Source organism: Anabrus simplex, chromosome 1 (genome assembly GCF_040414725.1).
Source record: "Anabrus simplex isolate iqAnaSimp1 chromosome 1, ASM4041472v1, whole genome shotgun sequence".
NCBI lineage: Eukaryota > Metazoa > Arthropoda > Insecta > Orthoptera > Tettigoniidae > Anabrus > Anabrus simplex.
Window position 1 is genome coordinate 1,321,960,293 of NC_090265.1, and position 25,415 is coordinate 1,321,985,707.

Here is a 25,415-nt window from a genome sequence, read left to right on the forward strand (position 1 = left end):
AGACCTGCAGAGTTTACTCCCATCTGACCATGTTTCTTATCTCATAACTGTTAGAAAATCTCCTCTCTACTCGCCTTCCTAACTGACCAAATGTATCTGATAGCTACTTGGTAGCAAAAATTGGGTTGACTGTTTTTGTAGCCCGACCGATTCTAATACTCCCTCTTCCTTCAGAAGTTCGTAAACGTTATTACTACAGCGCCAAGCTGTGGAGAAATGTTATTCACATTAAGGTATCACTTTGAATAACCCGACTTAGCAAGTTTTACGGTAATTCACGCTTTTCGGCTTCCTCTATTATGAAGTTCATCACCTCAGACACTGAAAATGATACAAGTTCCTACCATATTGTGACACTGAACGACGTAGAATCTCTTGGACCGATGAAAGCTGAGTGAATATGTTCTAAAGAGAGCGGATATTTATAAGATTGACCAGGGAACCTACTCAACGCGTTTATTATTGCGCCATAGTGGGTCATCTTTCACACCGTTGGGCCTTTTTCTCAGATTTTAACGTTAGGGACTCCTTAAATTTTACTTATTGCGATGGTGGTATTTACAGTTTTTCCCCATTCATCCTGCGGGCGCAATTACGCAGAATTCTTCCTTAATTTTCTAGCGGCTTGGTGACGCAATTCTGACACGTATCGATTCTCCTCTGGCGTTCGACCGATGAACTACCTTCATGGGCATACTAATTAAAATACCTCTCTGTGAGATCAAATTTTGTGTAAATTTCCCAAAAATTCCTAATAATAATTTTCCTTTTAATGCAGGCCGAAATGTCTCCAGATCATTAGTTATTAATGACTTATATATGTGTGACGCCGGCCCCGCGGTGTAGGGGTAGCGTGCCTGCCTCTTACCCGGAGGCCCCGGGTTCGAGTCCCGACCATGTCAGGGAATTTTATCTGCATCTGAGGGCTGGTTCGAGGTCAACTCAGCCTACGTGAATACAATTGAGGAGCTATCTGACAGTGAGATGGCGGCCCCGGTCTAGAAAGCCAAGAATAACGGCCGAGAGGATCCGTCGTGCTGACCACACGACACCTCGTAATCTGCAGGCCTTCGGGCTGAGCAGAGATCGCTTGGTAGGCCATGGCCCTTCGGGGCTGTTGCAACATTTGGTTTGGTTTGGTATATATGTGTAGGGGCTGCCTGGCCGAGGCGGTAAAGGCGTGCTCGGTTCGCCCGGAAGGACGTGGGTTCGAATCCCCGTCAGGAAGTCGTAAAATTTAAGAAACGAGATTTCCACTTCCGGAGGTGCATATGGCCCTGAGGTTCACTCAGCCTACACCAAAAATGAGTACCAGGTTAATTCCTGGGGGCAAAGGCGGCCGGGCGTAGAGCTAACCAATCTACCCATCACGTGCCGAGGTTAACAATGGTGGAAGCCTTTACCTTCCACTCCTCCAAGGGCCTTCATGGCATGTACGGAGGTGACTTTGCTTTGCTTTGCTATATATGTGTGACATCCGAATATATTCCGAGGACTTCCCGCTCCAATGGGAAGCGTAGCGAAGAAAACGACAGACATGGATCTAAATTATCGATTTCTTACCTGATCTATAATAACAATTGAGTCTCACACTGCAGCGCGTCAAATATTATAACTCTCAGGGTGGTTCTATTAAATCTGCAGGATTGTTGGTTCAAAATGCGATCAACTGCCAGTCTTGGAATTCATGATACCAGCATTGGATACAATTTATTAAGAATTTACGGAAAGTTGTATCTGACTGTCCGCCTCCGAAACGTAACGGTTAGCACTATCAGCCGTCATCCCCGAATACCCGGGTTCGATTCCCGGTACCGCGAGAAAGTAAAGAATGGCAGGAAGGCTGGCATGTGGTGAATCACCTCCATGGTGGATGTACCTGAAAGAGCTCACCACCTCCGTATGAGGATACGAATCTACTTTATCTCTGACTAATGAATCATGCAACCAAGTTACTACGTAATGCCATTACTGTGAGTGCAGTATTGGCCATAGGAAAGTCACTTTATGCCACGGTGATGCAACGAATACTATGTCAAGAATCAAATTGTGTAAGCACCGTGAGTTGTTTAACCGAAGGTCTCAAGAGCTGTGTTGGATTCGTTTGTAACCTTATTATCCCAACGTCCTTACATAAGGGTGATAACACTGAATGGGAAATTCAATAATAATGATAATAATAATAATAATAATAATAATAATAATAATAATAATAATAATAATAATAATAATAATAATAATATATCCATTTTTACGTCTTACCAACTACTTTTTTTCAGGAGCGTTGGGTGCCAGAATTTTGTCCTTCAGGAATTCTTTCACGTGGCGTATTTGAGCATTTCCGGATGGAGCCGGGGTCGAAACCGCCAGTTTGTACCAAGAAGGCCAGAGCTATACTGTCTCAGGCACTAGACACGGCAATACATCAATTACATTGGAACGTATACACTAATAATAATTATTGTCGGCAGGATTTTATGTTTAAATTTAAAACATATATTTATTTTGGCAGGTCTCATGCATGAGAAATACAGCTGTGAATTTTTGGGTAAATAATGATTATCTGTGCTAATAAGCCCAAATCTATTTCTGGCGAGACGCAGTATTTACAGTGCATTACGGGTTCTTTTCGGGGATAGAACAAATTAGTTTCCTTTACAGATCTGTCTCAGTCTCATTCCTGTATTTTAGAGCAATGCTAATGCCATTCCGTATATTGCCAGTTCCTGTTATGAACGGTATTGTATAGTGATACTTGCATTTCTGTGAGCTTACTAGACTGATATATAACAGCATTTTATGCTTCAGCGAGTATAGCAACCTATCTAACTCCTCATTTTCTTATTACACCTCTCTAGTGACACCTAGGCATTTGTGATATGTAATTAAAACTCAGAAATAAATTGCCGAAAAGAGTTCGTATTTCCTGCTTTATTTTTTAGTAAATCATCATTATTGATCTCCATTTAAGGCAGTCGCCGGGTACAGAACCCCCATCAATTGTTTACCTAGTCTATTCTTAAGTGATTTCAAAGGACTTGGAATCTTACTGAATAGTTCTCTGAATAAATTATTCCATTCCCTAATTCTTATTCCTATAAAAAAATATTTGCCCAATTTGTCTTCTCGAACTTTATGTTCCTATTATTATCTTTTCTACCTTTAAGAGACCCACTCAAGCATAGTATTCGTCTACTAACGTCATTGTACGCCATCTCTCCACTGACAGCTCGGAGTATTTCAAGTTATAAATCTGCCACTTAGTCGAACTGTTCGTCTCCATACTCAAAAGTTTTCCAACGCTAAATTTTGCAAACGTTTCCTAACAATATTCTTTTGTCAGAAATAATCTAGGTACATCGTGCTGTTTTTCTTTCTATTTGTCCGGTTCTAGTATCAAGTAATCCTGGTATGGAACCCATACACTGGAACCATACTCTATTTGGGGTCTACCAGAGTATTATCCGCCCTCTCCTTTAGATCTGTAACATAACTCTAAAATACCCTCAAAACCATATGAAGAGATCTGTAACCATTACAACCTCGTTGATGTGATAACGTCTAGTTACTTACAGTGATACTCATGAGTACGATCTCCCCATCAACATAAAGGTAATTAAAACGACAGGACTTCTCCCGTTGGTGAAACTTACGACATGACTTTTCATCCCTTTCTTCCACTATACCATCGTCTGCAGTCCATCTCACAACATTTCAGATGTCTTTTGTAGTTGTTAACAATCCCTTAATTTATTTATTATTCTGCACAGTATAACATTATCTGCAAAATACCATACCTGTGATTCAGTTCTTTACTCATACCATATATATCAGAAAAATAAAGTCCCAACAATACTGCCGTGAGGAATACCTTCTTAATAATTACATGATTCATTCAACCACTCCTTTGTCAATAACAATAGCCCTAATTTTCGTCAGTATTCTCGTGAAACGGAACATCGAAACTGACATGCAGACAACCTAAATGGAGTTATATAGAATGACATCTAAGTCATGCGATGCATTAGATTATTATTATTATTATTATTATTATTATTATTATTATTATTATTATTATTATTATTATTATTAATATTGTCGTAGTTGTTCACGGAACCGAATGGTGGCCTAAAACAACAAAGCATTCCACGAAATAAAGAAGCTGTGGTGGTTCATTGGCTAAACTCGACAAGACCATGCATGCAAGGAGAATTATGTGATGAAGAGATTCAAGGTTGCCCTAATCATGCCTAACATGTGGGAATCATTCTACGTTAGTATAGGTCTACGTAGAGGGTTGTCGACCTTTATGTCGACCACAAACTCGTTGCCTACACAGGGCGAATGATGACAGGTGCCTCGCAAAACTCACTCTTCGGGATGCTATGGATCGTCTGAAGTGTAGAAAAAGATAAAAAAATGTAAGCCAGACATAATTGGGAAAATGCAATGATTATTATTATTATTATTATTATTATTATTATTATTATTATTATTATTATTATTATTATTATTATTATTATTCACTGATATACCCATGCTTCGCTACGGATTTCTACGTTGTATACAGAATTCACGTTGGGAGTAAGATTTTATTAAATTGCATAACTCTTAGAGTTACCCCAGAAACACGACGAGGAAGTCGCCATGCATCGTTTCTCATGAGAAGACCCAGTTAACGAATTTTCATTGTAATGGCAGGCCCCCTTGCCTACTGTCAGTCACAATCGAGATGGGGAGTTTTCATTATGATCGCAGGTGTCCTTGCCTATTGCCAGTAACAATCGATTTTGGGCAGTTTTCATTATAATGACATTCACTTTCCACCTGACTTGTTACACCCTGAGAAAGATCGTCTCGGTAGTTTTCCCAAAGGATCCGCCAATGGACAGAAAACCAACATGACAGCAATATTAACGCAAAAACAGAGGTTTTTAATACGTGTCTGAAGTGCAAATAAGTAGTATTAATATTTTACTATTGGAATATATCTGGGATAATTGGCCTGCTTATAGATAACGTGTAAAACGGTTCCTTAAAAACCAGTATATTTCCAACACACATCGCTGAAGTTTGTCATAACAACTTGGAGAATGTTAAGAATGAGGAAGGCTGCGAATGAGCGAGAGTTAAAACCATGTATATTATATTATATTATATTATATTATATTATATTATATTATATTATATTATATTATATTATATTATATTATATTATATTATATTATATTATTTCGTAATTTGTTGAATTTATTCAAATCCTTGCCAATGAAAGGAATTCGAAATAAGATAGATATCGTTATATGTTAGTAGAGATTATTTCCCTAATGTACAGGAATCATGCTGTCCTAAAATTGAAGCGGATTCAGTTGTATACGGTTTACTTGTATTTACTGCGAAAAGGAAAAAAAAATCGGGGGGAGGGTAAGTGGGCTCCGTGAATTACACACGAATGTGAGCAGTAATTCTCGAATCAAATGGTAGAGTTTCCATCATTTGCGGCTTATTCTATTCCTTACTTCAAACGAAAATCAATACAATCTTATTTCTGACTCTTCGACTTTTAAGTACGTCTCCTCTGTTCCATTGTTTAGTAGAAGTAACCGCTCAGGCAGCTTATTCACTTTTAAAGGTCCCAGACGTACGTTTCCTCTGGTGTGACAGTAAAATGCAAAAAGCATCTTTTTCTGGAATACTGTTATAATTACGAAGGAAATACTAAGTATTTTTTCTAGGAAATGGAATTTTAAATGCACTCACTGACTCTATAATTTAATAAGACTAACCTATAGGCAGGGTATTCATTTTTAAGAATCCCAGGCGTACATTTTCATAGACTTAATTCACATTTTATTTCCCTGCAGGCCCCCTTAAGAAACACTGCAATATTTAGTAGTCTACATCGCAAGAACCTTGCTAAATTTGAGCTCCATCAGTGAAATAGATTTAACGTGAGAAAGCACAGACAGGCAAATATATAAACTTCGAGATTTTTTAATTCTGTTAACTTTTACTTAAATTATGGTTCTCACGGAAATCCTTTGATATTCTGGGATAATACATTGACTATCTTGTCCGGAATGATATTATCTTCCAAATGGGGAAATACATTTCTGAATGGACCGGTAGCTCTTGAGATTACAAACAAACTCATATTCTATCTTTGTATGTTAGTAGAGATTATTTCCCTAATGTACAGGAATCATTCGTGTGAATATGTCGACGTGACTACTTTCCGAACTTATTCGCGAGTAGGCGTCCATATGACATCGAATGAGGGCAAATACTTCTCAGCAGAGCATGGGTGGAGTCTAGTTTATTCATCATTGTTAGAATAGTCGTCATTTACTTATAGGGCAGCAGAGCAAAGTCTCCACGAAAATCAAGGTTTCTAGCAATTTTGTCTCGTTTTATACGACAGATTGGCATATAAATTATTACAAATCGTGAAAGCGGCTTAGAAAATAGTCATTTCGGTGCCATGCATCCTTGTCTGGACAAGTGATAATTGATAAAAATCACTGGTTTAATGGTATGATATATTGTACATAGTTAAACAACAATATAGAATAAAAGGCAATATAACTGAGGATTTGCTAATATAAACAGGATCCAAGCGAGTCTAGTCTTAATGAAATGACAACAGGTTTATCAAAGGATTTGGCTTTGTTCTGCCACTGCATTTAATTCTATTTACACGTAGGTGATTGCTATATAAATGTACACCTGCATTACAGTAGGTATAAATCACTAGGTATTTAGAAATACATCAGTTCAGACAAATAATTACCTACTTAACTTGAACCTAATGCACTCAAACTGAGAGATTTCCACTAGTACGGTAACTTCCTTATCTTGATAAAGATTTAATCATAGTGTTGACAACTGTGTCCTGCAGTGACAAGGACACTAAATTATCTCTGAAAGGTAATTATACAGTAGTTCTATTACCAGCACGTAGACTTCAAGATATACACCAACTGACTTCACATGTTAACAAGCATTAATGGTTTATTTTCTGCAGCACACATAAGTTAACCCGTAGGTAATAAAATAACACACACAACAAGCCATTATACTATCGCCTCTGGCAGCACTCAGGAAGCGATCGTATCTGCAGATGATAGTAAATATATGTCATATTATTTAACAGTTTAGCATAACTCAGTAATTTGAAGGCGGAACGAACAGTTTGAAATATGTTAGAGGTGTGTAGACGTATTTAGTCAACATTGCCCAGTTAAAATAATTACTGAAAGACCCCTAATCATTAGACGCTGACGAATTTCTTTTCAGTACCTGCCCCACCCTTAACAAGAAATCATCAAGCCTAACGTGATCGACACCGCTTAAAATCGTATTCCTAAATAACACCACTTGCATCTCAAAAGCAATGAGTTAATAACAGTAGTGCTCTTTGTTATCGGATTACAGGAAATTATTAATGCATTTCATCTTGTTCGTTGTTAAACGTTACACTAACTCTTGGAAGATTTTCGGCGACACGTGGTGACGCAAGTATGAGAGAGGGCTAAGATTGGAAAGGAAGCGGGCGTTGGCCTTAAATAATGTTCTGACAAAGAATTTACCTGGTCTGAAATTGAAAAACGACGGAAAATCTTCTTCAGGGCTGAGAACAGTGGGATGTGAACCCAACGTGTTCCGAATGCAAGCTCACAGACGGGTGACCGGTACCACTTAGCCAACTTGCATGGTACGTTATTATCATTATTATTATTATTATTAATATATAACGTTAAAGTGTATTTTTCACAAAACTAAAACTCTGAAACGAGAGGGAGTTAAAAGGTACGGTTTGTACCAAAAGCTTTCAAATAGTCTCAATAGTACAGAAAAAATCTTGCATTTCTTGAAAAGTCAACGGAAATATATATTTATTATTTAATTAATACGGTCACCCAGTTTGTTTTGCCATCACTACCATGGAAACCACGAAGATGATGTGAGCTCTACTTTCTATTCACGGCGTTGCCTAAGTCACAGAGCCTGCCTTCACTGTCAGCCATCTCTAAGACGGGCAATGTACTTTTTTTTTTTTTTTGCTAGGGGCTTTACGTCGCACCGACACAGATAGGTCTTATGGCGACGATGGGATAGGAAAGGCCTAGGAGTTGGAAGGAAGCGGCCGTGGCCTTAATTAAGGTACAGCCCCAGCATTTGCCTGGTGTGAAAATGGGAAAACACGGAAAACCATCTTCAGGGCTGCCGGTAGTGGGATTCGAACCTACTATCTCCCGGGTGCAAGCTCACAGCCGCGCGCCTCTACGCGCACGGCCAACTCGCCCGGTAATGTACTTTTCTTGCATGGCGTTGCCTAGTATACTTCCGCTGGCGCTGCCTATATTGACCACAGGCACTGCATATAAGATGGAAAGTCACAGTTTATCTTAAGCAAGCAGGTCGCATAGTTTGGAATTTAACCGCTAGCGCTGTCTAAAAGACGAGATCGCATCATATGAGTTTTGTATCATGCAGTGAATGGCCGCGCTGAGCAATAATGGAGATTGTGATAAAGTCGTTGGTTTTGTACCAATGAATGAAAGTTATCATAAGAGAGAAGACCGTTTGGAGACTAAAAGGGCGAACCAGTCTTTGCGGAGAGAGGGATAGGGAAACTTCCCTGGAATGAAACGATTATTTCAAGATTGTGAAAGACTTAGGTCCCAAAGTGATAGAGAAACGTCTGTTGATAGAGGACAGCGTATGCTCAGAGATCGCACCAGGCATGCACAACAATACCATAACGTGATTAGAACACGCAATTCTAATAATTTTGTAATCTATAAGAGAATTGCAATTCATTGCTGAACATTCTAACCGTTCAGTTGAGACTGTAATGGATATAGAAGAGGCGGTAGGCTACATTATCCAACTGATTTTTAAATTATTTGATTCCTCCTAAAATAACTCTCCACAAACTGATTTTAATGGGAGGTATACCATATATTATTGCTCCGCAACTTAAACACACAAAAATTATGCAATGACACAAGATTGCTGATCAAATAAAAAAACTACTTGAGTGCACGATCCTCAATGGATGTGGAGCCGGTGAATTGATATTTCGAATACCAGTGATAACCACCGACTTACCATTTTACTTTAAAAGGCTCCAGTTTTAAAACTCTAAATGTTACAGGTCTAGACCTGAGCGTTGAATGTTTTTCTCATGGTGAACTCTGTGGCCCTGTCGCATGTTACTTCCAAAGAAAGTGTATTTGGGTTGGGCCCAGATAGAGAGTCACGTAACGTAGTACATAGGGGAGATATTTAATGTGTAAGGCCACCGTGCGAAGCCGGGGCGGGTCAGCTAGTTATTATTGTTGTTATTATTATTACATAACTAATCGAAAATCAATTACGTCACCGTATTTTATTGCTAGTAACGTTTTGGGCTAACTGAGTCAACATTTGTAGTATGCTGTTGAAACGTAGGTATAACTGTGATTTTCTTAAAATATCGCATTTTTTAATGAATAAAGTTTATTTATTAGAATCTAATTCCAGGCGAAGTTCAGATAGGGTGATCTTTTGATAACGTATACCTGAACTAAGTTCCACATTTCGCTTACAGTTGCTATGAATTATTTGAAACATGAAATTGCTTTCCATTTGATGGAAAAACATCCCCTGAGGTTTATTTTATCTACATTTCTAAAATAGTAAAACGAACCGTTATCTTTCAATCGCCTAGCATTTCTCTAACTAAATACTTCATAGCATGAACCTTAAAGTGTTACAAGTAATTTCAAGGATATCAAACAAGAATGGAAGTATTAACTTAAGGTTTAGCAAATGACAGGTATTAATGACGCAGTTGATTAGATGTCAAAAAACAGTATGTGTTTCACTTTAATTCTTGCAATGTTAACAGTTTCATTTCCTAAGCAGTAGACTCAGAAGTTCATACAATTATTTTGTTTTATACCTGTATTACTTGGGGGGGGGGGGGTGTTTTTTGTTATTAACTGGAAATAATTGAGCTTAGGATTGAAACGGGTCTTCCGGGATTTGAAGATATTGATATCCTAACGTTTTATCGAAATATGGGTGATAACCTCGTTCTTGAGTGCTTGCTATTTTACAGTATATTGAGTCAACACAGGGACGTTTCGAAGGAGGAGAGCAAGGAATTTTCGTATTAATATCAAGTTCACATACGTTCATAGTCTTCAGGTTCCGTGTGGTTCTTTACTTTAATTACTATTTTTATTTTTACCTTCATGAAATATACTAAATATAATAACTTATAGCAAATTGTAGAATAATAGCAGCAATACGCCTGCGATATCAGGGTAAGCCAGCATTCGACTGAAGTTAGGAATTATCTGTATCTAATGAGTGATGTTTACCATTTGTTTTACATAAATAGGTTCCTAATCAGTCATATTGATAGAATGGAACTACCGGTACCTCCTGTTATGAAATAAAGGCGAGACATTCACAGAGTAATTATTGCTCTGCCGTTTATAGGATTGGTCCAGACACATTCGCTCGTTTTCGAACGTTGCCACTGTAAGTTCACATGTATGTACGTTCAGTCCTTAGCCCGAAGGCTAGTTCGATCCTCAACAGCTCCACCATTAGCTGTCATAGATGGTCTAGGTATCATCGAAGAGACGAACTAGGAAAATGAGGAGTGAGGTAGTGTCCCGTTGCTTTCCTCACTGCGCCAGAAGTTCCTACTACGTAACAGTCTGTCAAGCCCACTGAAATGCATGCACCGACCGACCTAATGAGCAACATTTTCACACCATTCTTAGCAAGGACTGGTTGCATAAGAAATTGTATTATTAGCATCGCTCATATCTCCGTCCCTTTCATATTGTCAAAGCCAAGAACAAGACTGGGATAAATCAACTTAAGTAACAAAATACCTCTATCCCATACCAGAAGACATAGCGCACTGTGAACACCAGGTTTTGCCAGCAAAAGCATATACAAACTACTATATTATGTTTCCACTAGTACGTAAGCCAGTCTTCGACAGTCAAAATTAGTATGTAAAATTTAATTAGAAATTTGAAATAAACATGTTAATAATATATCTTAGTAATAAAAGTTACACTTTCCATGTTACATACATGCCAATTGTATAGAATCGTAACAGGTAATATGAAATGTCCTTATGGACCATACTGTGTGTAATTGTTGGTGATGGCGAGTTGGCCGTGCGCGTAGAGGTGCGCGGCTGTGAGCTTGCATCCGGGAGATAGTGGGTTCGAATCCCACTGTCGGCAGCCCTCAAGATGGTTTCCCGTGGTTTCCCATTTTCACACCAGGCAAATGCTGGGGCTGTACCTTAATTAAGTCCTCGGCCGATTCCTTCCAACTCCTAGGCGCTTCCTGTCCCATCGTCGCCATAAAACCTATCTGTGTCGGTGCGAAAAAAAATTGTTGGTGAGAGTTGCACCTTGACGTTTATGGATCTGTGAACTCTTAAAAAAGCTACAAAACATATAACTTAGTTACCCATGGGTAAACACTGGAGTGGAGAGATTCATCCCAAATCAATGTAAGCTTGGCCCCTGTGCCTTGTTGCCTATGACAGAGAAGGCTAAATTTGGAGAAAATTGGCTCCGTTTAAGAACGAGAGGTATGTCTTCATTTCTCAATCTACTCTTGAAATAAAACAAGATGTTCTTCCTGAAGTTCAACCCATCAGAATTTCTGCATGAACAATATTTTTGTCAAGATTTACCACAGTCAAACTCGTTCCACTGTACAAACCAGCATTAACATTTAGATTGCTAAGAAGAATATTAGAACGCATCTAAATTTTATGTCTGTCTAACGAGGCGGCATGCCTAAAGGAAGAAGAGACAGAGAACAAACTAAACGTATTGCTTCATAAATAGTCAGTTCTAATATACGTTATTTTGTCACCAGTTAGACTCTTTAGAACATGCTGGTTGATGACGTTGATAATTTGTCCTGCTGCTTTCCGAAAATAAATTGAATTCTCAATAGGATGCAAAGAAAATCAAAATTAAATATTGTACAATTTTGTTGCAATTTGGTTTTTGTGAATACTTAATGCAGTTTCGGCCTAGTTCTCCATTGCGAAACTTCAGAAACCATTCACCATAGTAGGACTCTACAACATTTACAACCCTTTCTGGTTTAAACATCTTAATTTTGAACCATATAGTAGAGTAGTTTAAAATTGACTAAACAGGGGTCTGGAAAAATGAAGATGAAATATCTTTCAGGCACTGACATTTGAAGTCGATACAAGTGGTTCAAAACTTCTGTAGTTAGTATAACTAGCATTTTCAAGTTTCCGCCATTTAGGGCCTGTAGGCCCTGTGTAGATTCCCGATTTCTTCCCTAAGTCCATACCTTTACTTTTGTTGAAACTCCTGGAATATGCTAGGGTCATTTAGAATCCTTTTTGTTGTTTTCGTGATGATCAGTCCATAATTGATGCAGTTCTCCGGAGATGCCACCCTATCCTGTGCTAACCTTTTCATTTGTACGGAACTCCTACATCTACTCTAATCTGTTTGTCATATTCATGCTTAATGTCCTTACTAGCTACACATTCCTAAAAAATTAACTGAACAATTTCTGGGTGTCTTAAAATGTGCCCCATTGGCATCTTTAGAGTTCGAAATATAACGTAGCCATTGAAAAGGGGCAGTGTAAATTTCTGAGATTTATTTAGTACAAAATAACATGAATTTACCCAAAGTATGGCAACAATCTCGGTATTATGATATCATTTGGCTGTATCATTCTAGCCAGTAGGCGAAAGTTTTCATGAAGATTTCATAATGTATGTTGCAAGCTCCTCTTTGTCTGCGTCCTAAATTAACATAATTCCACTTACTATGCTGTAGAACTAAACATCATCAACACTTAAATTTGTTAAATTTCTTAAAATTATATAGTCTGTTCCGTTTTGAATGGCACGGACATATTTTCCTGTACACTGATTCTTCTTAAATCATCTTGCAAGATTGCAATTTGAATCTATATAAATAAAATTGTTTCTGTTTGTCTGTTTGTCTGTCTGTTTGTCTGTTCCACCATCACGTCGAAACGGCTGGATAGATCTCAACCAAACTTCATATTTAGAGTATACTGACCCCGGGGAAGGTTTCGATATGCATATCATTTTAAAATCTTTGAAAAGACGGGGGTTTTATAGGAAAAACGGTTTTCCTCCATTTTCTCTTATACTATTATAGGCAAAATATCGAATTTGTCGTATAAGGACGAGACAAAGCTCAATTTAATCCTCTTGACGCAAAGAACAAAACTCGGTAAGCCCTACGGGCCCGAAAACCATGTTTTAAGGCCCTAAAACCAACCGTTACGGAGTTATTGGCACCACACTACCCCTGCTCTAGGAATCGGATAAAGAAATGAACTGCCGTAACCATGGCAACGTCAGCTCCAGGATTCTAGAGCAGTGAGATTATGCATGTACGTTTGGGCATAGCTGTCAACCAAAATAGGTACAAATAAGACTTAATATCTGGGAAAAAAATATACTGTTGTGTAAGGCACTCATAGGACTCCTTTGGGCGGGGATGGAAAGGGGGTGAAGAACGAGTGTAAAAATCTATATAAATAAAATTGTTTCTGTTTGTCTGTCTGTTTGTCTGTTCCACCATCACGTCGAAACGGCTGGATAGATCTCAACCAAACTTCATATTTAGGGTATACTCATCCCGAAGAAGGTTTTGATATGCATATCATTTTAAAATCCTTGAATAGACAGGGGGTTTATAGGAAAACCAGAATGGTTTTTCCACCATCACGTCGAAACGGCTGGATAGATCTCAACCAAACTTCATATTTAGAGGATACTCATCGCGGGGAAGTTTTCCATATGCATATCATTTTAAAATATTTGAATATATGGGGGGTTTATAGGAAAATCAGAATGGTTTTTCCACCATCACGTCGAAACGGCTGGATGGATCTCAACCAAACATTGTATTTAGAGTATACTAATCCCGGGGAAGGTTTAGATATGCATATCATTTTAAAATCCTTGAATAGACGGGGAGTTTATAGGAAAACCAGAGTGGTTTTCCCACCATCACGTCGAAACGGCTGGATAGATCTCAGCCAAACTTCATATTTAGAGTATACTCATCCCAGGAAAGGTTCCGATATGCATATAATTTTAAAATCTTTGAATAGACGGGGTGTTTATAGGAAAACCACAGTGGTTTTCCTCTATTTTCTCTTATACTATTGATTTTCTGTAAACTTCGTTTACCGTACGTGAAACGTCTCTTCATTATAAACAACTTTCGTTATGTTCATAATTTACCTTACTCTTCACATGACGGAGAAATTTACAATTTTCTGCTGGTATCATGCTCTGCATTTAGTGACCGACAGACCGACAACGAACCTACAGGTTACCATGGCAACGTCTCTGACTGCATGCCAGTAGGGAAGTAACGTATTGCCATTTTCCTCATCATGCTTTTAAATTCGTGGTTGTTCCTTGGGTAGATGGCAAGAGAGGCATCAATCGGCTCATCTGCGGGATATTGGCGGAATATCGTTGGAGGTTATAACCGCCCTCGAATAGATTAAGTAATAACACCATTAGTCATCTTCATATTTGTTTACCTAAGAATCACTGAACCTAAATTTCTCCTCTGTTAGCGCTTTATTATATCCATAACTCACGGCATTTATTTATTTGTCGTTATCCGGCTGTCCTCAGTTATAATCCATTTTCTATTAGTTTCAACATTCTTAACTGTATTATTTTCTTCCTTAATTACGCCGTATGTACGTGAATGCTAGAAACTACTGGATGCATTTCCACCAAGATTCGTATTTAGAATACACCTGTCCTTGATAGGTTTCAGGGCAAATATTGTTTCTAAATCCCTGAACTAACTGGGGGTTTATACGAAACCGAAACAGTGATTTTGCACTTCCAAAAAATATACACAACAAAAGTTTATGGAAGTCTACCTACCTTGGTAGAAATTAATGTCTAAACCTTTTTTTCTCATGTGCATCATTTCGATACGAGGATCAATAAGGGAGATATCATTAAAGGACCGTTTTTCTGTACAAGTCCCATCGGACTTAACTCACGAGCGGGTGCGTGTAAAGCGTATTCCTTACAACTTGAAAACTACTGAAGACATTCGAAACAAAATTTATATTTAGCATCCACCTGTCCAAAGGTAGGTTTTAAACGTAAATAACATTTCATGTTCCGGAATGGACTGGCGGTTTATAAGGAACCGAAATGGTGATTTTACTCTTCCACAATATATACAGAACAAGACCAACCTGACTGGAAATCGACCAAACCTGATGGAATTCCACCTCTAAACTTTTTTTTTCATGTGCATTTTTTCGTCAGGAGGATTAATAAGGGAGATATCATGAATGGTCACTTTTGCAGGTTAAGTCCAGCGGACATAGCCCAAAAGGTGTTTTACATGGAGCAGATTCCTTATCTATATAAATCAAATCGTAACGACTGTGTACCTCTACACTGACTATTTTGGCGAAATTTTCGTACAGCTTTCCGTTTAAGGGGTAATAATAACAATCTCCATAATTTTTGATTTCCTGAAAGTCCTAATTTTTACCCGCCTCGCCCAAAATCCACATTGTGGCATAATCTGCCAGAAGAATAAGAAGATAATTGAAATTTGACAAAATTATACGTTTTAGCCTGTAACGAATGAAAAATCCTATATCATTAAATTTTCATTTTTTATCCCCGAAGAATATCGAAATATGCAGGCAATTTTAATGATGGTGCAGACCTTCGGAAATTCCTATCACGTAACGGATTGCACAATCTCCGTTCAATTTGGAATGATCTACAACCTTGGTCTTATGACTTTATGCCGTATCTGTATCCCTTTTACGTTTGATTTTTCTCTATTAATCGATGTTAAGTCAATTTGGAATTTTCACATGCATTATTCATACTTTCAATTACTTATATGAAATACAGAATCATCAAACTCTTCACGAAAATTGGCCCACTCAGTAGCCATATGTGAGCCAAATGCTACGTATGTAGCTGTCACATTATTATCCGAAAAGTAATGTAATGTGAGATGATCTTACAAAACCTTTACCCTGTTCCACGTTTCTAAATCTGACCCAAGAATAGATGACATATCATTGGACCAGCCATTTAGGCCACTAAATCCGGCGTGTCTTATGGTATAATCCTTTGTCGATATGACGTACGTTTAGTAGCAGTTAATCTGTAAATGAAGGTCTTCAATATTGTAAACACGCATATACTTTCGTATGTCGATCTATATATATTCACTGATGTCGATTTAGCGATCGAGAAAGGGTCGGTCTGCTATTGTAATCAGTACTCCCCACACCGACTTTGACTGGCAGTAGGAAAGGGTTCCTTCTCCAACTCCTGTGTAACTGTCATTAGTAAGGAAGGCCTACAATTGTAATGAATAGTTCTCTTCTCGATTTGACTTGCAGAAGGTAAGTGAGCATGCAGTTTTGTTTAAAACTCCCCTACCCGATTGTGTTTGGCAGTAGGCAAGGGTGCCCGCCATTATAAAGAAATGTACTCATCTAAAATGTGACTGGCATTAGGCATAGTGGCCTGCTATTTTGATGGAAACTCACCAACTTGGTGTGACTGGCAGTACGCTGGCTGGCAGTAGGAAAAGGGGCCTGTCATTATAATGATAACTGCACAACTCAATTTCGAGTGATAGTAGGGTAATTGCCTGCCATTATAATAAAAACTGTAATCTGTCTGGAGGTAGGAAAGGGGGGCTGCCATTTTAACGAAAACTCCCCAAATCGATTCTGTCCGCATAGTAGGCAATGGGGCCTGCAATTATAATGTAAACTTCCCAACCTGATTGTGAATGCCAGTAGGCAAGTGAGCCTGCCGTTATATCACAAATCCGTAACAAACACTTTACATTGGAAACGTACGGGGACCTCCCCATGCTCTTTCTCGGATAACGCTAAGAGACATGCAATTTTAAAACTATCTTATTTACTGCATGTACACTATTTACTTCGATATTCGAATACAATGTAGAATACCGTAGCGAAGCACGGGTACATTCGCTAGTAATAAATACAGTTTCAATGAGACTATTTCATTATAGGTTTCATATTGTAGGTTTTGTGACTTATCCTATTTCCCGTATACATCTATGGCACTGACTTCACAGATTACTATCACGACTGAGCAATACTGCATATTAAAAAATTTAATGCCACTATTGATGGGAGCTAAAGAGAAGAGTTCCGCTAGGAATGTGGCCGGGATTGCGTTAGGCCTCGCTTCTCCCCTCGTCCCTGGCTTCACGTCATCAAGCTGGTGTATGTACTTGCGTTTCTGAAAACGTTCGTCCTCGCAGTCGCAGTGTCCTTTGCTGGTCTCTTCCTGCGAGGCACTCGATGTATTTTTATATATCGCAGGTGGGTAACATTATTCATCTGTTAATAGACTACATCTGACCAGCGAAATAGTAAGACAAGGCAGTTTCCAATTAATAGTAATCTAGGTTAATTTCCACTGACACTGGGAATTTATGCTAACATTCGATTTTATCAGGAGCGGAGTCCATCCTCAAGGTGCAAATCGAAAGAGCTTCTGTTATTATTTTTTATTTTAATATATATACTGCATTAATTATTATAATACCTTTTACACATTTTTACAAAATGTCCCATGACGATTAGATCACTAAAAAGAGGACGATATTTATTTCCTATATTTCAAATGTAGTAAGTTTCAAGAAGTGAGCTACAGGCAGGTCAATTTCGTTCGTCAGTGTGCCGAGTTACGAATGCATTCTCTCTCACACACACATGTACCGGCGTGTTCGTTACGTGAAGAAAATAATAATAATAATAATAATAATAATAATAATAATAATAATAATAATAATGAACCAGATTGAATATATGCGCGTATAACAATTTTTATGATTACGATCCAATCATGCAACTCATCCAGACATGCAGTCATTCCCTCATTCAGTTAATATATAATGTCTATTGTAAGCTAAGGAGAAATCTGTTCGGACTTATAAACAATTTTACACTAATTAATAATAGGAGTACGGGCAAGATACGTGTTGTTCTAGACAATATAACACTGTTAATGTCTAGGACAAAAAGAATTATAAGGAAACAAAATTAAAAACTGCAATTTAAGATTGGGTGTAAATAATGATTAGGAGTAATTATAATGTTTAATGTGGTAATAGATACAAGAAGGGCATTCATATCAAAAATAGCAATAAATGATTACTCTTTCCAGCCGATCCGGAACTCGGGGAAGGGGTATTCTATTCTACTATTCTGTATAACAATGTTCCCGCTTGTGCGTCACGAATTCTGTGCCGCAAGGGTTACTTTATGTGTCGTTAAAGCTATCGACACGACGCTGACGTAGTTCAGCACCTTCAAATACCATTGCACTTAGCCGAGATTGAACCCACAAACTTATTGTAAGCTCAGAAACCCAGTGCTGTACCGTCTGAAATGGATGAGAGGGGAAATAACTTATTCATTATTCGACCAGTTAGTTTACTGAAGAACATAATTTTATAGAATATTCTTAATCGCAAAATATTTAAAACAATAGACTGTAGGCCTAAATTAGCTTCAGCAAGCCTTGTGTCCCTATGTCATTTTCCTTGATACACACAACCATCAAATAAATTAACATTAAAAACAATAGACTGTAGGCCTAAATTAGCTTCAGCAAGCCTTGTGTCCCTATGTCACTTTTTTGACACACACAACCATCAAATAAATTAACATTTAAAACAATAGACTATAGGCCTACATTAGCTTCAGCAAGCCTTGTGTCCCTATGTCATTTTCCTTGATACACACAACCATCAAATAAATTAACATTAAAAACAATAGACTGTAGGCCTAAATTAGCTTCAGCAAGCCTTGTGTCCCTATGTCACTTTTTTGACACACACAACCATCAAATAAATTAACATTTAAAACAATAGACTATAGGCCTACATTAGCTTCAGCAAGCCTTGTGTCCCTATGTCACTTTCCTTGATACACACAACCATCAAATAAATTAACATTTAAAACAATAGACTGTAGGCCTAAATTAGCTTCAGCAAGCCTTGTGTCCCTATGTCACATTTTTATACACAATACTGTACCATTATATCTGACTGCAAGCATGGATATTTAACGCAGTAATAATTTTTTCAGTAGGGCGCTGTTGTGAGGGCGTGATGCTATACAGAGAGCGGGAATTGAGAAGGTGATTTCCCGAGGCAAGGCGGCGTCAGGTGTGACGAAGAAAGAACATGTGAGGAAGAGAGAAGAGAGATGGGATTTTGTCGGAGGGAGAGACCTGCCATCTTAACAGAGATTTTAGCGGGCGCAGACAGGCCCACCACATTACGGAAATTGGGCCGTAATTCCCGTAATTGAAGGTTTTTCAAGAAAATAAAAAGATGGAAATGGTTACTAGAATTTTATGAAACGGTAGATACCTCTAAGATTATTAACATAGGATTAGATCAATAAATATGTTCCAAGCAGAACCACCGTGGGAAACTCTGTAGTGGCCACATTCCAGACTCAAGTTGTTTCTCGGGACTTCCCCTGGCGTCCTAGGTGTGCGTCCTCATATAAAAGCTGTGTGATATGGGGGGAGAGCATCCAGTTGACTATCATATTGCTGCCGGCACGCGTCGCACGTCCGCCTAGATTGCTCCAGAAACCCTTTGTTCAGAGCAAAGACAGTGTATAATTATTACAGTGCGATTAAGTATTACAGTGCGATAACTTTGATCCAGTGGATAGGAGACTTACGGAGACAGGTGTGGACCTGTAAGTGGCGCTATATTCAGATACTTATCAGTGAGATCGCGTGTGCTTAATGCTATCAGTAACCATAGAAAGCTGTACTTGCAGACTCGACTAAATAGCGGTAGGGGCGAAGCTCCCGAGGTGCCGAGGAAGTGTGGACAATAGACTGTGGAGGTCTATATTTATTCTCTGATAGAATGTTGAATCCAAATTAAGCAGGTGTAAAAACAAGAACTGAGTAGATAGTTTCTAGAGCAGAAAATAGTTTGTGGTACAGTACACAAGTTAGCGAATATGCAGTTATATGTGAAGGGAGGACGAGGAGTGTGCATTGCAAGGTGTTAGCGCTGTGTGCTAGCTCAACCTAAGTAAATGTCCAGAATGTGGCGTAGTGGTTAAAGTGAATCTCTCATTATAGTAAGAAGTCGAGGTATTCCGAGGGGAGTGAGCGGCTAGAACTTCAGAACGTGGCTGCAAAGACGTCACCTTGAACGAGGCATCCCTCAAGAAGAAGGCGGCACTATGGACCAGTGGGACAGGAAGAATGGACTCCAAGGATCGAACCTGGATGAGACATCCATCATGATGTGCTAAATCATGCTAGCCATACCCGGAGGGAGAGACGAGGAGACTAATTAAGATAAGTGAATCAATGAATTATTAGATGTATGGTAGAGTTAAGGTATCACGCAGAGATAGTAGAATTAAACGTGTAAATATTCATATAGGATTTGATGGTGGCCCATCAGGCTGCATAGTAAGACTGTTTGATATCTACGGGTAAGTGTAGTTAGATTTGTTTCTTGTATCTTTATATAAAGCGGACAATGAGGTAATATTTGTTAGTGCGGCAAGACGTAATATGCCTTGTGATACATGTATGTTTGCGTACTATTGTCCGGATATTTTTCCTTGGGGTCGATCGTGAAATACATGTTACCTATTGGATTTGGCAATATAGGTAATTCCCAGTATATTCTAGGGAAGGGCAGATATACATGCGCTGTGTAAGGTATGCAGGCTGATGACATCTATTTAGTAAAGGGGCTCTACTTACGTGTGTTAGACGGGCGTAAACTACAGCGGAGGTGCAGGTTTTAACGCTATTTGACTCTGTGCTACTCTGCCAAATGTGGGGCTTGAACCTCTGACTCCCGAGATTACTGTGTCACGCCGCATATTGGCGGTGATGGTTTGATATGATTGAATGGTAGAACACTTCATGTGATTCGACTGCGACCCGAGTGGGTGGTTAATTGAAGTCAGGAGCGTGATGTGAGATGCGTTTTTTCCTCACTTATTTTATGCCATTGGATGGTATGTGTAGAAGCTTGAAAGTCCCTTTGTGAAAGAATGCAGGGTAAGACGTCTAGCGGGAGTTTGTTTACGTTTTTTTTTGTGTGTGGAAGGGGGCTCCAGACCTGACTTCAGGTCAACGTTCGCCTGCTATGTATTGGGGTGTGCTCGGCCATTTTTAAAGTGCTTTGGGAGGTCGGTCACTCTCCTTTGGCAGGGAGTATTTTGCCAAACCATGCGTCATTTTATTTTATCCATTTTACCTTGTATTTCCTTTCTTGTTGATTCATATTATTAGGGTTGGGTAGTCTACTAATGTGATCTGGGCACTATACCACTGATATGATTGCCCTGTTGGCACATGTTTCTGCCTGGTGTACGTGGGTTCACGTCCATGTAAATATAATGTTGAGGGCGCTAGAGTAGGTTATCTTAGTTTATTTTTATTTACCTATTGTGCTGCTAATTTTTGTGTATGTAAATATCCCTGTATGGGAGGAACTTTCTTAATAGCGGAAATCTCTGCAGGTATCCTGGTTCTACCATTATATCATTTTATGTCGCAGACATAGGGATGTAGTTTCCAAGAACACATCCGGTTTTCCTTTCCTTGGTTCACGGATCGATAAATCTCAGCATAACGTCATCGTCCAGACTGTATTTGCTTGTTGTCATTTTAATTTGTAGAGGTGAGCCTTCGGCGCACGTATTTCGGCACCACAGGTGCAATCCTTGTAATTAACTTGTGTTATGAATACAAACTTATGCTCAAAATTCTGATCATAGCGAAAGTGTTCCTCATTTAGTAGTTTAATGTAGTATTGAGTTCCCCATGATCCTCTCGTCATAGAACCCAAAATTAACGACCCTTTCTGCCGATTGTAGCTGAGCTGGTGCCCGTATGCAAGAACAAGAAGAGCAGGTAGGTACCATCCTGCAGTATTAATGTGCCCTGTAGGGTACAATACTATGAAATAAATTAACATTTGAAACAATAGACTGAAGGCCTAAATTAGCTTGAGCAAGCCTTGTGACCCTATGTCACTTTTTTGACACACACAACCATCAAATAAATTAACATTTAAAACAATAGACTGTAGGCCTAAATTAGCTTCAGCAAGCCTTGTGTCCCTATGTCACATTTTTATACACAATACTATGAAATAAATTAACATTTAAAACAATAGACTGTAGGCCTAAATTAGCTTCAGCAAGCCTTGTGGCCCTATGTCACTTTCTTGACACACACAACCATCAAACAAATTAACATTTGAAACAATAGACTGTAGGCCTAAATTAGGTTCAGTAAGCCTTGTGTCCCTATGTCACATTTTTTATACACAATACTATTAAATAAATTAACATTTAAAACAATAGACTGTAGGCCTAAATTAGCTTCAGCAAGCCTTGTGGCCCTATGTCACTTTCTTGACACACACAACCATCAAATAAATTAACATTTAAAACAATAGACTGTAGGCCTAAATTAGGTTCAGCAAGCCTTGTGTCCCTATGTCACACTTATTGATGATACACGAAATAACGAAGTAAAATATCATTAAAAACAATATTTCCTAAGGTGAACACTTACTTAAAGTTACACGAAGGAATTAACAGAAACCCTACGAAGAAGTATTTGAAGAGCATCTTCGATGGGTTACTCACTGTCTGTTAGGGGATGAGCAAGTTCGGATTCGGACGAGGAAAACTGGTCATCGCTTGATTCATTAGAGTCACTATCCAGAGATATGATGAATTCTTCGAGCGCGTCTTCCATCAGTCCATCGTTCTTCCAGTACTCTTCCTCACTGTTACGAACGTGGGAACAATATCCTTCCCAGTCTGCTTTGGTAATAGAAGAAATTGCAGTTCTCGTTACGGCTTCAAGCTTTGTCATGGAAATGTCCCCGGTAACATTGCTTTCCCGTACAATCCTCTTTGCCTTTGACCAAGCCAGTTCAATGGCATTAAACTCGCACATGTAAGGCGGCAAACGAATTACGTCATGCCCATGCGACCTTAACATCTCATCAATCCGGAAGATTTTCTCGGGACCTTTATTAATTTCAATCAAATGAAAGAGCTCCGATTTTCTCATATCCTCACCGTATGGCACATAGTTCCTTTCTAGCCAGCTTTTCATTTCCTTCTTAACAGCATACTTCGTGGGGGGTTTGTTCTGTTGCACACAATGATACGAAGCATCATCTAACACTATAACACTGTTCTTAGGGAGGTTAGGCAACAGCTTCTCACGAATCCACTTCTCAAAATTCTCTGCGTTCATCTGGCCATGATAATCTCCTGATGATTTCCCGGCCTTAAAAATAACCAACGCTCCTTCCAGGAACCCATCTTCACATCCCGCGTGTACAATAATTAAGCGATTCGATGAGCTTCTGTTGGTCATAACACCAGGTTGATTGTCACTTTGCCAACACTTATTAAATGTTAAATTATTATCTACCCATGTTTCATCTATATAAACAATAGAACGATTATCACTTCTATAACGCCGCATAGCTCTTAAATACCTACAGCGCCAACTGACAATGTTTGGGCGCTCCACCAAAATTTTTCTGAAATTCTGACACTTCTTCCACTTAAATCCCATGTCTCTTAAAATTCGCCTCAAGGAATGAACGCCCCACGGAAATTCGATTTTCTCCTTGATGGCACTCAAAAGCTTGGGGCAAGTAGGCACTTTCTTCTGGACTACATAAAAGTCTTGAATTACTTCTCTTATTACATCTCTATTAAACCCATCACATTGCACTTTTCTTTCTTCGGGCTGTGGGCGATGCTTCCCTGGTGTTGATAGTGACGTATCGCCAGCTGCTGTACTTTCCTTGCGAATTCTACTCACTGTGCTGACTGAAATGCCCGTGTAATTAGATACACGCAAATTAGTTTGCCTCAGTAAGTGTTTCAGTTGCCCTTCTCGTGCCTCTTCATCACATTCTTGGATAACATGCCTGATAACCTCCCTAGCTTCGCTGTGGATAGTCTTTCCTTTCTTCCGGCAGGGTTCCATAATTGTAATACAAAGTAGCACTATAATAACATAAATGTTTTATAACACAGTTATGTAAGCCTCAGTATTTAAATCGCTGTTCAACACTTACGACACGTAGACAAGATGAACGCTACCGAACTGTTCGACTGGCCACTTGCATCATCAAAGGCAGACTGGCTGCTGGCTGGCTGACGATAGTTTTAGGAAGAGCCATAGCCGAGACGACAGAGAGAGAAAGCTGCTCCCCCGTGTCCCACCTCACGCCCCGCTAGTCTTCTCTTCAGCTCGCATCAATACTACAAATGTAAATCATCCATATAATTGTAAGCACAGATAAATGTGGGTACGTAGTTTACATGTCACTAGTATTCTAACTAACGGGTACACACTATTTGCGTGTGTTTCAAATTATTGGAATTGCATGTGACTGAAACACAATAAATAAATAAATAAATAAATAAATAAATAAATAAATAAATAAATAAATAAATAAATAAATAAATAAATAAATAAATAAATAAATAAATAAATTAAATAATTAAATAAATAAATAAATAAATAAATAAATAAATAAATAAATAAAATACTTTTGGGAACTGTTTGAAGAAACTACTAGCAAGATCCCTAAACATCACATTAAAATGCTATGATGGGATTTTAATGCACAAGTTGGCAGAGAGATGAAATACAGATCAATCGTAGGACTTCATCGTGCACATCGACGGACTAATAAGAATGGAGAACGTCTAATAAGCTTTTGTACATCATTCATGCTGAGACTCATGTCCACGCACTTTATGAGACCTTTACATAAAAAAGAAAACTTGGAGATCACCTAACCCATTACTAGGGGAATTCCAGATTGATCATGTTGCTATTTCCGTAAAGAATATGCTTGAGATTCAGAATGTTAAAGTAAGGAAAAGAGTAAGTCGATTCGGATCACTACCTTACGCAAATCAAGGTTAGGTTCCAACCAAACAGATCCAGACCAAAAGGCAACCGATTTCCAAGAGTGGATCCGGACTGCCTGAGGAAGAACGCTGACGTTTTCGTACGTGACATACACGATCACGGTCATAAGGTGTGGCCAGACATTCGCAACACGTTACAGTCATCAGCAATGAAATTCGGACAGCCACCCAGGAAACGTAAACACAGATGGTGGAACACAACCTGTGATAAAGCTCTCAATGACAGAACCAAAGCATGGAATCAATGGAGTGGACACAGAACAGTCGACAGATGGCAGGATTTCCGCCGCGAAAATCGTACATACGAG